At 33.7% G+C, this 18,646-nt stretch overlaps 1 protein-coding gene across 4 annotated transcripts in view; it reads left to right on the plus strand.

Annotated features, from left to right (window-relative positions):
• The first annotated feature begins 8,529 nt into the window (after positions 1–8,529).
• The window catches only part of LOC129218561 (uncharacterized), a 34,242-nt gene continuing 24,125 nt past the window's right edge, over positions 8,530–18,646 (plus strand). For 2 of the 4 annotated variants that reach the window (XM_054852866.1, XM_054852869.1), the window contains exon 1: positions 17,620–17,798. The gene's annotated coding sequence lies outside the window, so the exon portion shown is untranslated. Of the gene's footprint in view, positions 8,750–16,123; positions 16,933–17,619; positions 17,799–18,646 lie in introns of those variants that run through there. The other 2 variants (XM_054852868.1, XM_054852867.1) reach the window with 2 other exon arrangements.

The following is an 18,646-nucleotide window of genomic DNA, read 5'->3' on the forward strand; positions in this document are numbered from 1 at the left end:
AACCAAGGTGGAGCAGATGTCATTGAAGCTGGGAGTGTCAACCAGCTGGTAGATAAAGTGGATTTATTTCACCAGTGAGTGTCCACTGCATGGTGCGGCTCGATTTGGGAATTGAAGGTGAAGCCTGGGTACTTAGCAGTAAGTTACTGCCTTTAAGCTAGGGATAAGGCAGAACTACATGCAACATACCAGACAGCCCGGTTTTCACATCCAGAGACTGCAGTATTATTCTTATTGGAACTCTTCAGTCTGGAATAGAGAATAACCGAGCTGGAGGCAGTTGTCATCTCATTGAAGCTGAGTGTGCCCACAAACTAGTAGATAAAGGAAATTTATCTCACCAGATAAATGTACTTTATTTACCAGTTTGTTGGCATTCTCAGTTTCAATGAGATGACATCTGCCTCCAGCCCGGTTTTTCACTATTCCAAGCTGGAGAGTTGTAGTAAGAACAAAACTGCAGTCTCTGGATGTGAAAACCGGGGTGTCTGGTATGTTACATGTAGTTCTGCCTTATCCCTAGCTTAAAGGCAGTAACTTACTGCTAAGTACCCAGGCTTCGTCTTCAATTCGCGAATCAAGCCGCACCATGCTGCGGACACTCACTGGAGACAGGGCCCGATCAAGACAAACTGGTGCCCAGGTCCTGAGTAAAAATTGGTGCCCCCCCCCCCCTGCGAAAATCAGCACAATTTGAAAGTCAATGTTTTATACTAGAAACCTAATACACTAGAAACCTACACATTACTGCAGAAACCTGGGATTTGAATACCAAACACTTGATAGTCACCATACTAATCATAGTTAAATTTCCGTACCTTAAGGTAACAATGAATTAAAAAACAATTTAAAACTGCAAAAATAGCAATAAAAAAAAAGAAAGAAAAAAAAACTAACTAATTCTGACATTAAGTTTTAAAAAGGCTTCTTTCTGGCTTTAACAGATGCAAATGTGTCGATCACATCATCGAAATCTAATTTTGATGTCACGGAATTTTCAATGGTCAATAAGAAAAACGCCTGTAAATTATCCTGAGAAGCGCATCTTCTCAAACGATTTTTGATTATTTTCAAAGCTGAGAAGGAACTTTCCCTTTAACAGAGAAAAAAGGAAGTAATTTAATTTAGTCTATTTTAGTGCCCCTAAATTTGTGGTGCCCAGGTCCACGGACCCGCCGGACCGTGCGTTAATCAGGCCCTGACTGGAGAAAAAAATTCACTTTATGTACCAGCTGGTTGACACTCCCAGCTTCAATGAGATAACATCTGCTCCACCTTGGTTATTCACCATTCCAAACTAAAGAGTTTTAATTAGAACAAAACTGCAGTCTCTGGATGTGAAAACTAGGCCATCTGGCAGGTTGCATGCAAAACAACTTTTATCACATTAAAGTGTTTTTTGTAGGGGAACTTTCCATTTTAATAATTATCATTGACTACTAACTTTTCTCAACATTATTGGAATGCATTTAAACCTTAAATGCAAAGGAAGGACTAGCAAAGAATCCATTAAGCAAAAGTGAAGTGTTTTAAATATAAATGCTAGATATGGTCATTTAATCATCTTCTACTCCTTAGTCATATTTCAAAACTTGATAACAATAAATTAATGAAAAGGAGGTTTACTAAAGATCATAAAATGTGTTCTCTTGTTTAAGATTTTTTAATATACTGTTTGAAATACTCACATACAGATGTTATGATGATGATGCATTTTTTTTAAATATTAACTGATAGATTCAGTTTCTAAACAACGTTTTACATTAAATGTATACCTGTTATTCTATTATGCACAATAACTGCTTATTGGTACCATTCTTGCACTAAGCTTTTAGAAAAAAAGAACATCGTCACATTTATGGATCATCATATTTAAAATCACTTTCAGATGTATACATGTTTGTCTGGACAATTGTCCTGGAAAATTTTATTATTAACACTAATTTTATGCTAAATATTCCAGTTTCTATTTTTTTTAGGTAGCTGATCTTTGAAAAAGGGATAGTGGGAACTATCTGTATTCATTTATTTTTATTTTCAGGTATCTACTAGTAAGTTGCAGATATTAACAGAGTGTAATTTTACTCCCTAATTAAAATTTTTCATTTAATTTTGTTTCTAGGTTAATCATGCTTTTATCTTATATAGGTTCCTGAGTTTTAAAGAAGGGATTTTGAGTTTTTCCCCTCTTGGTTGAAAAGTTAAATTTTAGGTTTTAGTTCTTTTTAACTAAACAATGGTCATCTTTGCTAGAAAACTACTTTTACAGCAGCCTCCCTAGATTTCAAATCTACTGTGAGGTGATAGGTTATAGAAGACTCCAAAGGAATAACTACTTCTTTAAGCTATACTGAATAGTGTTTGCTGTTCCATTTTGTTTTGTCTTATATTAATCTTACATTATGGTTCTCTTTTTGGTTTCAAAGAAGTGATAGTGATACAAAATAATTTTGATTTCTTTTTATGCTCAGAATTTCAATTTATGTAATAATGAAACATTTAGTAAATACTTGTTTGAAAAAGTTTCATGTTTTTTTTTTTCTTTTCATTCATTTATTTTTAACAAATGATTTCAGCGCAGAAGAGTGGTGGGCATCACCTCTCTTCCACCGTACTATCTGTTGCAGTTGTTGGAAAGTTCCTTTTTGAGAACTAGTTCAGCTCTCTGAGTCCCAATTTCATTTGAGTAAGCTTCATTATTTCTTTGTTATGTATGATTGGCAAATTCTCACTAGAAAACTACTTTTTCAGCAGTCTCTCAAGATTTGAAATCTGATGTGGGATGTCAGGTCACGGAAGACTTCAAAGGAACAATTACTTCTTTAAACAATACCGAATGGTCTGCTGTTCTGTTTTGTTTTGTATTACATTAACATTACGTTATGGCAGACTTTTCAGTTTTAAAGAAGTGATATTGCTACAGAATAATTTTGACTTAATTTTATGCTCAGAATTTCAAATTATGTAATAATAAAATATGCAATAAATAATTTTTTTTTTGAAAAACTTTGTTTCTTTATTTATTTTTTCATTCATTTATTTATAAAAAATGTTTACAGCAGAAAAGAATGTGGTGCCATCACCACTCTTCCTCACACTATCTGTAACAGTTGCTTAAAAGTTCTTCCTCTTTACGTGCTAATGCAGCGCTCTCTGCTCCACTCTAATTTAAATATGTTTTTTATTACTCTAATATGTGAATACATATACAAGGAAATTGATCAAACTAATATAGTGACAGAAAAATGCCATAAAACATCAAACTTGAAAATTAGCATCTGTAAACCACTAAGCGTGTCTGAACTGAAAAGTTACAACAGGGGAATTGATTGAATATGACATCACATCAAATCTCCTTGTCATATCCATTCGATAAGAGCACAATGCAAAAGAAACAGCCATCCATCTTCATTTATTCTTTGATGAACAGGGGTGATTGTAACTCCATGAAAAAATACCTGAATTTTTTTTCCAAGAAAAAATAGTGTTTTGATGGGCATATATATACACATTAGGTGTATGTACACATCATATTGTGTATATAAATAATTTAGATACATAGTTATTTGTTGGGGCTAAAACTCGAAGTTTTAATTATACTTCATACGTCCATGTGCATGGTGGGAATTAAATTCTTTTAATTTTTCTTATTTCTTAAAATTTTTCAAAGAATGTTTATTTTTCTCTTTTGTATCTGAATCCTTAACCATTAATTACATTCATTTACTAATACACTAAAGCCTAATACACCAGCATTTTTTAATGATTCCCGGTTTCTTTTATGAGTATTTGCAGAAGAATGTTGCATTGCAATAATGCCTTCACACCATCATTAGCATATGTAAAGGGCTTGTTACAAGAAACACAAAACCAAAATCCAAGCTCTATCAATTTTTTTACACTATATTTTCATCTTTTCATTGTAGGAATCCACTCTGTTTAACCATTCTCAATTAAACTTGTTCTTCTTTCCTGCATCGATGGAGCCAATATCTTCAGATTTATCCCGATACCTCATTTTTTAAATGAGAACATGCAAAGTTCAAATGAATAAATTTATCAAACAAAAAAGTAGCGAAATGAAAAGTAAGAGTTAACTAGTAAAATTTAATATAACAAACTAATTTATATTTACGAGGAGCATATTAATAACGATAAAGTATAATTAGAATTAGTTCAAGAACAACAGAACGCACGCAGATAAAGATCATAAACCAGAATATAAAATAAAGAAAATATTTGCGTACGATCAATTCCTCCAACTGCCATAAAGAACAAAGACAGGAGTCGAAGCTCTTATCACTTTTCTCTTCCTACCTTCCCCCAGTTTACAAAACATGACCGAAGCTTACGCTTTATATTTATACCAAATGTCTTCAATTTGGATTTTTTCGTTTCATTAAACATCGCCCTAAATTTTACTAAAGTAGGTTTTTCTGAAAATATAGAAGTTCCGGTATTTTCGAAGATAAAGATACCGGAATTCAAGATGAAAATACCAGAAATCCGGTAAAATACCGGAACACAATCACTTCTGGATGAATTAGCTTCAAATCAAGGATAGCAATTCTGACTGATCATAAATCTAAGAGACAGTGGGGGAAAAAGAATACAGTCAGAGATCATATACAATTGCTTTTTAAACAGCAGTACAATTGGACACATTTTATCAGTATACCAAAAATTTTTGCACCTGGAAGAGGCAACTGTCAACAGATGAAGCAAACCTAATTGGGCAATGTTGTAACACTGAAATTAGGATCTGTAGGTATTTCTGCAAAGCCTTCACAATGCTAATAGGTTAGCTTTGGCCCAATTATAGCTAGAAACAATGAACATTTTAATAGTTTAAAAGTAATAGATGCAACATTTGTGACAACTTATATGGTATCTTATTCCTTTTCCCATATTTTTCAATTTAGGGCATTCAGTGTATTCCCAAAGAAACCATACTGAAACTAAGACACTAATTCAGTTTTTTTTTTAAAGGAAAAAAGGTAAGATGAATGCAATAACTCTCAAACAGATATAATTACCATTTAAGTATTTTGGTTTAGAAATTAAGCCCAATGTTCATCTTAAAACTAAAATCATTTTCATTATTCTCTTTGCTTTGAAATAAGGGGGGGGGAGGGGTGGCTGAGCCTGTAAATGTTGCTGGAGGTATTTACAATTTCAGTATGAGCAACATATTGCTCAACGTCATGGGCGCAAAAAGGAGAGAGAGCCTAGAACTGCAATTTCAATAAACTTCATCCAAAACCCTGAGAAATGCTTTCCCATCCCCATCATTCAAAAGATCGAATAAATTTCATTTTTTGGTTTTTACAAAACTTCCGGAGGTCCCCCGAACCTGTTCTCTTAATATCACCAAAGATCCTCTAAAACTGCATTGTTAAGGCTTCAATCCCAAAAACCTTACCAGGGAGATTCCTCGCACCCCCTCCCCTATAACATTTGAAGATCACTTATATTAATGGAATTTCAATTCTCTTTCCAGGAGACGACTCCGAACTCTCCTCTCATTAACATTGCCAAAAATCTTCTAAAACTGTTTCATACAACATCGAAAATTTTTTGCGACTGCTTACCCCCCCCCCTTTAATCTCGTCTTTAGTGCTTCAATTACGAAAAATAATGCATGCAAGGCCCTTGAAAGTTTCCTCCCCCTGTTATAGAAGGTTCGATTAAATTACGCTTTCGGAGCACTAACTTTGAACAAAGAAAGCCTACTTTCGCGTTTTTTAGGCTTCAATTTCAGAAAAAATTCTAGGGATAGCCCCTAAATCTCTTTTTCTCTTAACGTCACTATAGATAGTTTGAAACTGTTTTTGAATTAAAATTTTTAAAAAATTCAATTTCCTCTCCCCCCCCCTCTTTTTCTTGTCACAATCGGAAATACTTCAGGATTGCGTACTTCCACCTGGAAATAGGCACTGAATTAAACGGAAGCCGTTCCCCTTTGCCTTACAATCTACTAGCATTCTACTCGGGCTTGGATCCCTGAGTGGCATAAGTAACAACAACAAGATATATATATATGATCTCTGTTAGTATGAAATGTCAAAAATAAACAAAATTGTTCATATTAGCCATTATTCATAGTAACAGTAAATGTGTGATGCAGTGAAAAAATGAAGAAATACTTACCTATATTTTTAAAATATCACTACTAATATACACGTTGTATATTAGTTATTATAGAATGTTTTTGGAAAATATTGAAAACAGAAGCTGATAATCGACAATCGCAAAATAGGTTGTAATCCACAATTGAAAATGAAGTTTTATCTCAGATTAAATTGAAATATCCACAGGTAAACAAATGTACGGGCTTTATTTTCTGTGAAAGTGTTTGATACAGTGAAATCCCGTTACAACGAACTCCAAGGGACCTATAAAATATTTCGTTTATAACAGAATCTTCTAAAAACTTAATTTTTTATAAAAGTGTTAATTTTACAAACCTACACCCTAATATAAGTAAATCTGCAACTGTTACAGTTACAAAAGATCTAAAATACAATTAACACATTGATTATTCTGAAAAAAAAACAAAATTAAAATATGGAACACTGAACTTTTATTCATTGGTTGTCATCATAAAAAGTGTATTTTCTTTTGCGAGAGATTTGGTCGCAGTAGACATTATAAAAGATTCTAATTCATAAACGTTGTTATTCTGACCACAAGAACCCTTTCCGACTTCTCAGTGCGCTTTGCGTTTGGTATTCAGAAATTGACTGCACTTGGATAGACACTAGCTTTTGTTGTCACACATCAACCCACGTTTCAGTACGAGTGCATTTCCACCTTGAATGGCTCTGTTTTGAAAGTACAAACCGAGTTTTGACGTAACGACTTGTGAAAATCGTTTTTTTTAGTTTCTGAAAACAACACTAAGTAGAAAATATTCCAACTGATGTTGAGAATAATGTTTCGTTGTAACAAATTTTTGAAAAAAATCTCTTTGTTAAAATGAGATTTATTAATTATCTTAATGCCTTTTAAAACGGTATACCAAACATTTTGTTTGTTGTAACGGGATTTCACTGTATTTTCTTTTCAATAAGCACCGGGTCTCTTCTACCTAAAAAAATTATGAATAATTTCTAAAATAGAAAATTACAATATTCAACAAGTAAAGAGGTCGGATTTTTTGACCATCTTAGCCAAGCCTTTTAATTTAATGTACATTTTATACATAAAAATTTTTATGTAAGTAGATAACAAACCAAACTTAACGAGCAAAATGTTTGTTTTATCCGTGATTTCAAGTGATGTGCAACTTGGTTATTTACCAGATCTTCAGTTAGAAACAGAATGGCTGAAACATGAGTACAAGTTTCTCCAAGCTTACAAAATATGTTTTGAAAATGTTTAGTAGTTTAAAGATGCACCAAATATTCAGTTCAAATCAGTACACTGCCTATTTGGCAGACAAACGAAATGTTCGGTTAAGCCGAATACAGTGAGGTCTCGATAAGTCAAAATATTCCTTTATCTCGAAGTTTTCCTCAGGTCCCAAACTATTGAGACTGCAGTTGGAAACTTCCCATAGCTCAAACTACCAATACCTCAAACGTTTTAGCAGGTCTCTTGGATTTCCAAGTTATCAAGAGTTGTTGATGGTTAATATAAGACGCAGTAACGGTAAACAAATTTAGATATTCAACAACTGGTAAACAAACGCATTAATAAAAGTTATAGTATAGTATCATAGTACAGCTATTGGTATCACATTCAAATTAATTTTAACATAAGAGAAAGCAGTCAGAAATTAAATTTAGATTTTGTAATCTTTCAATTTTTTTTATGTCTATGACATATCAATCTTACAACAGAAGGAAGTAGATGAAACAAAAAAAAAGTGATGAACAAAACTAATAAAATATCAAACCTGAGAATTAGGTAGCAACCATAAACCAATAAGTGTGTGTGAACTGAAAAGCTACAGCAGGAGAATTGATTGAATATCACACCAAAACCCCATGCCATAGCCATTCTGTATGAACACAGTGCAGAAGAAACAGCAGAAAATCTTCCATCTTCTTTGACAAAATAGCTTCAAATTAAGAATAGGAATTACGATTTCACCATCGTTTTTCATATTCCAGGATTGACTAACTTGAACAAGTACTGAAATGGCCAATCGTTCAACATAATATACTCCCAGATTTTTAGTCTTATCAACCACAACCTACTTGTAACACAGCAGATATGCGTGATTCTTGAAAGCAGCTGTGTCAACTTTATTTGTGTTTACGAAGTATTTATAAAGCTGAGATCGCGGGTTGACAGACAATTTCTGAGAATAGCGAATCTTATCATTCTCATTTAATGCATTAAAATAAGCAAAACACATGATTCTTCTTTTTTCAAAAGGAAAACAAAATCGCCTAAACAGTGGCAAAGGGCAAACACTCATTACTTACAATAGATTCGCGCTTAACCAGAAGTTTCAGGGGTATCCGTGACGTCACCTCCTCTGACGTCAGGGTTTGTTTGTTTTTTTAGGATATTTGGTGAATTACTATTACTATTCCAGGGGCCTCTGACCCCTTTCAGAAAACGAAGGACTGCGTGCCAGGCGCCTTGCCTTCATAAAAACTGAAACAGGATTAAAAAATTAAGAAAAGGGAACACAAAACCTCAAACAGGAGGAGCAAAGGAAAACCAGAAAAAAGGAGAATTATTGGAGGAAGATGGATAAAACAGAGGAGCAAAAGCCATGCAAGCAAAGCAGCGGGTAGGCAAGAAAATCATTGGCATATATAAGAAGATTGGGCGGAATTTGGTTTTTTAAAGAGTTTCTAATAGCTTTAAACTTGGTGCAGTCATAAAGTCGATGATGGATAGTGTCAGTTTCTTTGCATGAGTTGCACATAGGGCTGTGCTCTAATCTCATTTTGTAAAGTTTTTCTTTAGTGAGAAAGCAGTTGGTAATTAATCTATTAATCAGGATCTCCTGCTTCTTGTTGATAATACCATTATTACGCTGTTTGTTTAAGATCAGCTTTCTGTACTTGAATTTGTTATAATATTTGCTGTTTTTCCAATTTTTTTCTCTATAACTAATCTTAATGAAGTTGATATGATTCTTGCAATCTTTCCAAGTGGTGCAGGGTAGTTTGGGGGTATGACTATTATTGACTGCCTCCTTCGCAAGGTTATCCGCGGTCTCGTTAAGATCAATGCCTGAATGACCTGGTATCCAAGTGATCGTGATTTTTTTATCTTGGGAAGCTTTAATGAGAGTGTTTCTTGTATTAGTGATTAGATTATCTTCTTTATTTTTTTTTTTGTTTCAATAGCTTGAACTGCGCTTAAACTATCAGTAATGATTATTATCTGGCTTTCATTGCCAATAAGGTATTTGACAGTATAGAAAACAGCAGCAAGTTCTGCTGTGAACACTGAGCAGATATCTGGAAGTTTTATTTTTCTTGTGGTGGTTTTGGCCTTATTAGTAATACCGAAACCGACTCCATTTTGATTCTTAGAGCCGTCTGTTGCCCAAAACTCAGCTTCGTTATTTTCATTGATGTAACTTAAAAAATATTTCTGGATTGCTTCTTTATTAATTTTGCTATTCTCTACAAATTCTTTCTTGATTAAAACTTCAAAGTTATAGCCTTCCCAAGGTTTGGAGTCTTCCCCTTTAATGTAACTGTTTTGTCCAATCAGGTAACTGGTTTTATAATTTTCCACCAAATTAAGAATTTCTTGATCCATATTATTTGTGCTTCCTTGAAGGTAATTTTCCAACAAGAACTTATTTTTTGGATTTTTTTTATAGTGTTGTTTAAGCATGTAAGTTATAAAAGTCCATTTGATCCTGTCCTCATATTTGTCTATTGTGGTCATATATCTGAGAACTTCATTAGGAGCAAAGGAATTAAATTTAAAAGCTGATCTGATTGCTTTATTTTCAATTGTGTTAATCTTTTTCCTTTTTTTTTTTTTTTTTTGTGTCCAGTGTCCTGGCAATGCTGCCATAGTTGCTTTGAGGGATGATGACCTGCTTGATGATAGAAAGTAAATTTTTGTGGCTCATGCCTGTTTTTTGATTTCCCAGGATCTTGATAACGTTTATACTTTAGAAAATTTTCTGAACAATGTAATTGGTGTGGCTGTCCCATTTTAAGTTGTCTTGAATATAAATCCCCAGGATTTTGTGAGTATTAGCCCACTTGATAGGTGTATTATGTAACTTAATTGTGATGTTATGTTTCTCTTTAAAGGGGGACATGTTGAGAGCTGCACATTTGTCGGGCGAGAATTCTAGCTGATTTTTGTCTGCCCACTCGGAAAGGTTTGTCATAGTGTTGACCAGAATTTTTTCAGCTATATCTGCATTTTCATGGCTTATGATACAAGTAATATCATCAGCATATACATACAGGGAGCAGTGTTTATTTTGAATTTGTCCGAGATCCAGTAAAAAACAATTAAAAAGAAAAGGGGATAATCAGTGGCGGCTCGTCACTATGGGCCGGGTGGGCAAAGCCCACCCAGAAAAATTGTACACCACTAAATAGATCATGTCAAAATAACGTTTAGTATTTCGCTAAAAAAAAATAAAAATAATAAAAAAAACAACAAACAAACAACGAATTGGGGACATGAAACACATTTTAAATCTCTAACACTTTGCATATCGCTTCTAAAATGTTAGCGTTTCGCTTGCAAGCTCTGAGAATGATTCTTGGGGCTGCGACTGGTTTGCCCCTCGATTGACTTGCCACACCTCCGCACCTAACCAATCACGACGATTCAATTAGACACCAAAACGGCAAGTCCGTGTCACTCCGATTTCTGCTGTGTGGGCTCCCGCTCCCTAGCCCTCCGAAAAATAGCTTTACCCCCAACAGCAGTAGAAGGGCAATAGGAGGTGGGGAAGGATTTGACACACGTCACTTGTACGAAACAACAGTTCGAAAATGGGCAAAAAATGACAAGCCCACTGAATGAAAGAAAGTGCTCTTATCGTTTTCCACCGTCCTTCTTTTGTATTTGTCTTTAATCTTAAATTTCTGTTAGTATCTGGAACTGGCATTTACCATTTTATGGGTTCCCTCCGATTCTACCGCATCGCATGCGTGCGTATTTTTATTTATTTTTCTGTTTGGAACTAATATGATCGGAATTTCTGAATGAAGAGTTTGTTTTCGAATATACTAGTTGGTTTTGAGTGTGAAAAATTCTGAATTGGTCCGAAACTTTTACAAAAAAACTTCAATTGGGCGAGATCTATTCAATTTTCTTTTTTGTTCTGATATTTGGCAAAAGTAATAAGTATTAATCGTATAATAGGTCTTATCGATATGTGTTTTCTATTCTGTAGTACTCTAAGGCGGAACAAACCTGAATTATTTCAATTTGATCCGGTACATCGCTTTAAATCCTTAAAGGCGTAGGGCCACATAACCTCAAAAATGACCAAACTTTTCGATTTTTTTATTGTTTGTTTTAAAACTTCAGATTGTTTCAAACTTTATGAAGAAGAGGGTTTCCACGCTTAGTTTAATTATTTAAAAAGTTATTAACTTTAGGTCACTCACACTAGGTGCGCTTTTTCTTGATTTCGAACTGTTTTTGAGCAATCATGAATTTCTTATTGTGTTCACTTGACCGTTGAATGACGTATGCCTTTGATTTTATTTTTCTATTCTTATACTGTTGGCCCCACTTAAACGAATACCGTCGGTTTCAAGAAATATTCGATTAAGCTGGGAAATTTTATTTATCTTCCCTGGTTGACAACTTTTGCTTAAAACGTAATAATAAATCAATATCTAAGTAATAGAAAAAAAATTTTTTTGATTAAAAAGCGTTTTAAATAAGCTAAGTAATCAACAACATGTATAATAACTAAGTATATATAATACAAGTACATATGAAAATTATAAATATGCAACTTACAACTTGAGGTATTAAATCTACACCTTTTTTCAGTTCATATTTTTTGGAGAAAGTCCATAATAGTGGATTCCTTGCTCAATGTGTTTTGTGAACAGTTTTCTAAATTCAATTACCGCGTTTTACGTAATCAATAATTATCAATTTCTTATTTTCTGCAATGTTGATATTTTGTTGTGTTTTTTAATTTATTTATCGACTGTCTGTTGGTAATGGCATTGGTAACTATAGAAGAAACTAGATAGAATAATGGAAATGTTTTGATGGAAAATTAATGTTGTTTTTCCCGCCCGTCGTTTGCTGAAAAATGCTATTTTAAGTTTTTACGTCAGTAATTGCTCCTATTTATTTTTAACGTATTCAAAAAAATTTTCAGCAAAAATATATGTGAAAGCCGATTACTATTATTCGATTTTCCGAAGAAATTATTCGATTAAGCGGGGATCTCTAACATTACATCTTTAAATTTGGTTCCTAGAGATTTTACTCGATTAAGCGGGGCTGACAGTAATGCAGGCATCCATGTGCCTCGGAATCGAATTATTTATTAACGACCTTCTGGACTTTACACAATCCTTTTTACGCGAAAAAGGTATCCAGCACATAATATCCAGCATCCAGCCCCAGGCATTCATTTGACTTTTGACGTCAGGAATTCAAAATATGGTTGCGATAAAAGCCATTAGTAGAAAAAAGAAATTCCTCCTATCGCAATTCGCGATAGTGAAAACCATACTTTGAATTCAAGATCTCAAAATTTAAACTTTTAAAAAACTGATATATTCTTCAGTGTTTTGATTTTATGAAAGGGCATGAAAAATAATTATTGGTAAATAAGTAAGCGCATACAAAGATTCCAAAGAATTACATATTTTATTGAAATGTTTTACAAAAATGCTATGAATGTGATGTGACCCCTAGATATTGTGATGTAGTTTCACACAATAAAAATAATTAATTAAATTAAATAATTAATTCTAATTTTGATGTATGAAGAATGCACTAGCGATTGAGGAAACTGTGCTTCTGGAAAAAAAAAATAGTAACCAATTTTGTAATTTGAGATAAGGAAGCATGCTAAAACGAAAGTTGAAGCTTCTGCGTGATCATGTGCTCGTGTTATCATCAAGAGTGTAATGTAGTAGTTTAATTAATGCTGTGTGTTGTTTATTACTAGTTGGCATGGGGTGGGTGTCTTGCCATTAAATTTAGGTTATTTACCTTGAATTTTCAAAAAATGCTCAAGTGGATATTTTTCTAAAACAATTTCAACTTTGAAATAGAAGAGAAGTTAGAAATGAAACAACTGCAATAAAGACTATCTTATATTGTTCAGCATTACTAACTGCAGTCCTCTCCATTGTATCTGTATAAATATTATTGATAAAACTTTATACAGCGAGCCCACCCGCTAAATTAAGGCACGAGCCGCCACTGGGGATAATATTGCTCCTTGAGGCAGGCCCTGCTGGACAATTCTCTCTGAGGAATCTTCATTTCTCCATTTAATAAGGCATTTTCTATTAGTAAGGAAGTCATGTACCCATTGAATGATCTTGATGTCAAGGTTTGTATTGTATAATTTATTGATTAAGATGTTATGCTGAATGTTATCATATGCTCCTTTGATGTCGAGCGAAATAAGATAGGTTGTGAGTTTGTTTTTCCTAGCATTCTTTATTTCTTGGACTATTTTAATAATGCAGTCTTCTGTACTTCTTTCCTTTTTAAAACCGTAAATAAAATTGGGTAAAATGTTGTAGTTATTGTCCCACCATTTGAGGCGTTCTAGTAATATTTTTTCCATGATTTTGCATGAGTTTTGTGTTAGGGCGATGGGTCTATAGTTGTTTACAATTTTATTATCTTTATTTGGTTTTTTTATAGGATATATGATTGTTTTTTTCCAAACGTCGGGTACTTTCCCGCTTCTTAAGCTTGAGTTGAAAAAAGCAATGAGAATTTTTTTCCCTTCTTCTGGAAGGTTTTTTATCATTTTATTGTTTATGTTGTCGGATCCTGGTGAAGTATTTTTCAGATTTCTTGTAACGTATATGAATTCTTGGTCTGTGATATCTTGAGATATGGAACATCTGTCAGGATTGCTAGAAATATTGAGATTATCTGTTGTCTTTTTTGAAGGTTTATTAAGGAAAAAGTCCGCAAAGATGTTAGCTTGATTGATGGCTTCTGTAATGAGCTCCCCATTGTGTTCAATGACGAGGTTATTTTCGATTCTTCTGCTATTAAGGTTATTTTTAAGGTGTTTAAGTGAGCGATAAATATTCTTGGTTTTTTTTAGGTCAAAATTAATCTTAGACCAGAATTTGTTTTTGGAAATTTTAACTTGCCTTCTCAACACTGCTAGTTTTTTTTTTTTTTGTACCTTATCCAGTCCTCAATATTTTGGGTGTGAAAGGCTTTGTTACGGGCTTTATTTTTTTCTTTCTTTTTCTTGGCACAGTCCATATCCCACCATTTCATGTTATTTTTATTGTCTTTGTAGTATACTGTTTGAGTTGATTCATTAATATTTTTATTAATGATGTTGTTGAAATCTTCGATATTATTTGGATCTTTAAAATTGTTTTGATCGTATTGTTGAAAACTTTCTGCTATGTTCAATTTAGCCTTATCCCAGTTTGTGTATTTTTTCTTTTTTCCATTTGTTGTATTTTCAGGATTCCGTTTTAACAGAAGTGGATAATGGTCACTACTGCCATTTTCTCTGCTGATATGAAAACCAAAATCGAGGGCTAGATTTGCTGTAGTAAAAATCAGATCAAGAATAGCGTTATTATTATTTTGATTGATACGAGTTCCTGAAGTGTTGTTTAATAAAATTAAATGTTTTTCATTGATCCAATCGTAAAATTTATCGGCATTTGGGTGGCTTCGGGAGTCTCCTGTCATAATGTGCCTGGCGTTGAAATCCCCAGTAAAAATTTGATTTGTTTTAAGCAGCGAGTTCAGGATGTGTATGAAGTCGTTATTAATATTTCCAGGTGGGCGATAGCAGTTAATAATTTGAATGGGATTCCTTTTATCAGTAAAAATTTGGACGCTCACAATTTCAATACTAGAGTTATTGACATTAACTGGGATTTCAATAGACGGGACAGATTTGTCCACGAGAATGCAGACTCCTCCTCCTCTTTGAGGGGAAGATCTTTCTTTTGTATAAGCAACATAGTTGGAAAAAATGGGGAAATCAACATCCTTACTCCAGGTCTCCTGGAGGCATATAACGGTCGGGCTTGACCACGAAATGAGGAATTTAAGAAAGTCACAATTAGAAAAAATGCTGCGGATGTTCCAGGACAGCAAAAAAACCCCATGAGAAAGGGGAAGAAGAAGAAAAAAAAACCTTAACGTCCTAGTTAAATTTGGATGTCCCCTTCAGGGGAGCTATCCAGAGAATGTAACCTTTGGCTAGAGCAGCCAAGAATGTCGTCCATTTCGCTAGTTATCATGGCCTCATTGTCAAGAGCATTATAGAAAACATCTTTTTGAATGGTTTCCCGGTATTGATTTATTAAATTTCTTTCACTTTCATTTAAGTTGTCAAAATCATTGGTGCTTTTGATATCCAAGTTGAACTTCAGATTAATAATTTCAATTCTAATTTTTTTTATCTCTTGTTTTAGTGCAGATATTTCTTTATCCCTACTTTTTAGTTCAGATTTTAAGTCGTATATGATTTTATCTTTGCTGTCTTCGATTTTCTGAATATTTTTCCCTTCCACAACCTGAATAAAAGATTTTTTGCTAGAGTCCAGTTGATTGTTTCCTAAGTTTTTTGTCAGGGATGGGCAGTTTGTGCTGAGTGCCGAGTGTTCCCCTTTGCATCTAAAACACTCCGGTTTTTTCCCACAAGCAGTATGTTGCTCGCCGCAGTCAGGGCACCTTGTTTCACCTTTGCAAAACTTCTCCGGGTGACCCACTTTCAGACATTTTTTACATATTCTGGGACGATCTATGAATTTGTTGACTTTGTATCTGATTCTTCCGATATATATATATTCTCTATTGCTTTTTCCTATTTCTTTAATAAGTATAACTGGTATTTCTTCCTTGGTTCCCTTCTTTGTGAAACGGCAGATTTGCGACACATGAATATCATCTTCTTGCAGTTTTTCAGCGATATATGCTAGTTTTAATTCAACATCTACGTCTTTGACTATACATTTGGTGAAAATATAATCATCTATAACTCTGGTGTGAACTGCTACATCTAGAAAAGATTTGATTTGTATAGCCTTTTCAAAGGTCTTTTGGTTGCTTGTTGTTAATATAAGGTTTCCATTACGGGAAAAAGTGACTAAGTCTCCCTTATGTGTAAATTTTTCCAGCTCTTTATGGAATTTTAATCCTTTATTTGTGGGAATTTGGGTTTCGTTTCCCGAAATGGCAATTTTAACGTTTGGACAGCCATTTTTTATTGCGAGTTTGTATCTGTCTGTGTCCGGAGCATTATTTTGGAAAATGAGGGGGTCATGTTTGCGAACTTTGTCCGCTACTAGACTCTCTTCATTATTGGACTCCTTACTTTTACGTTTATTATTTGTCATTGTTGAAAAACCATGCCAAGCAAACAGAGGGGGGAAAAAATAAAAAGAGAATAGACTAAGAAAATTTTACAATACTTGGTGTAGCAGATAAACGTCCTCCCGGGAAGAAAAAGACGAAATGAGTCTAATGACTCAAAATATCAAACTATTAAGACTGTGCTCCTCCAAAAAAAAAAACGCGGCTCTCACGACGGCAGATTCCAAAAAAACCAGTGCCTAATTCAACAAAAGTTAGATCACACGCAGCATTCTTCTTCTTCTTCTCTCTCTATTTTGAGGTATATGCTTCACTCTAACACAGTGGCTTCACCTCTATTACTCCAAAATTTTTCCTGTTTCTACTTGAAACAAAAAGAAGGACAATGTTCAATATTCAGAAGTTGAAGTTGACTAAAAATCTTGAAGAAACCAAAGTTATTGTTTGACTCATATATTGTTGGTATGTAACACATGCGAATATTATTTAATTGAAGGAATTGATATTCAATACTATTTGAATTCTAATTGATTTAAGAATTTACATGTAGTTTTATGTAAAATTGTAGCAAACTTCAAAAGATTTCTTAAAAGTACGCATTGATCTATATGTATTTAAAAAATTTGTTTGAAATAAAATTTATAAGGTTAAATTTTGTTTAAGATTTTTCTTCTATATTTAACACTGAGGACGTCTGTTTCAACTCAATATTTAAACACTTAGAAATGGCATACCCGTCTGCTTCAAAAGTTATGATGAGAAAATATCTAATGAACCATTCCATGAAAAAACTGCTATTTATCCCGTTTTTCATTGAAAAGTTAATATAACTAAAAAAGGTACCCTAGTAGCACCCGATATCGTGGCGTCATCTATACGTCATTGCCGTGTATCGTTTCATCTACCCGATATCGTATATCGTTTCAACTGTATAGCGCGTCATCGTCTCGATATTACGAGGAACGACATTTTACAAAATTGCTTATAATAATCATATTTCAATGCTGTACCGTTATTTTATGAATAAAATGGAATAAATAACAAAAATAATCCGGTTTAAATAAAAAAATTCAAATTTTTGAAATTTCACACCTTCTCTCATCTCGACACGATGACGCTTACGTCATCGTTACAATGACGCGTAAGCGATGTAGGAAGATATCGTAACTATGGGCAAAACGATGACTGTACAATGACGCATGCGTTATCGTTACAATGACGCGTTTCGATATTGTTGCGATAACACACGCTCTGTCGGATTAGACATCGTTTTATATCGTGACCCGATGACGCAGCGATATAGCATTGGTTATTTTCATGATATCGTCGTACGTCATTCTAATGTCTTTTTTTTACTTGTAACACTTTATAAACAAAAAAATTCAAAAATAACGTCACTGTAATGTCTTTTTTTTTCTTTAATTGAAAAAAAAATGTCCTATTCTACTTTTGAAAATAGGTATCCGTTGTAGCATTATTTTTTACAAGTGATGTAAAATTCCCTGGAATTTGTATTTAGGACACACATACTCAGAACCCAAATTAATTTTATGTGTGGTTATTTTTTTATGGTAAACTCAATTCAGTCAAAATACCTGTATTTGTGTAGATGATATCATAATATGTATTATATTGAGTGAGCAGACAGGATAAACATTAAACCCTTTCCATTATTTTTTAACTTTACAAACAAAAGGGGAAAAGCTGTACAACCCGGTACATTTTTCATGAACTTCATTAAACTTATCTATCAACCTCTTTTGAGTAATTATCTTTTTGCTAATTTTAGAAAATGAGAGCAGTCCGCAGATTTAAAAATTCATAATAATTGTGGTTTCAAAATCATAAAGTTGGTATTGTGTTCGATAGCGATTGAACATGCTCAAAGAGTTGGCAAACATAACATTTTCTAGCAGTAAGTTACCGCCCCTAAGTTAGAGCTTAGGCAAAACTACATGCAATGTACCAGACAGCCCGGTTTTCAAGTAAATTCGCCTTTGTCACCCTGCCTTAGGGGTGGTAACTTACTGCCGAATACCCAAGCTTTGCCTTCAATTCACAAGTCGAACCACCCCATGCTGCGGACACTCACTGGTGAAATAAATTCACTTTATCTACCAGTTTGTTGACACTCTTCAATGACATCTGCCTCCAGCTCGGATATTCACTGTTCCAG

This window comes from Uloborus diversus, chromosome 3 (genome assembly GCF_026930045.1).
Source record: "Uloborus diversus isolate 005 chromosome 3, Udiv.v.3.1, whole genome shotgun sequence".
NCBI lineage: Eukaryota > Metazoa > Arthropoda > Arachnida > Araneae > Uloboridae > Uloborus > Uloborus diversus.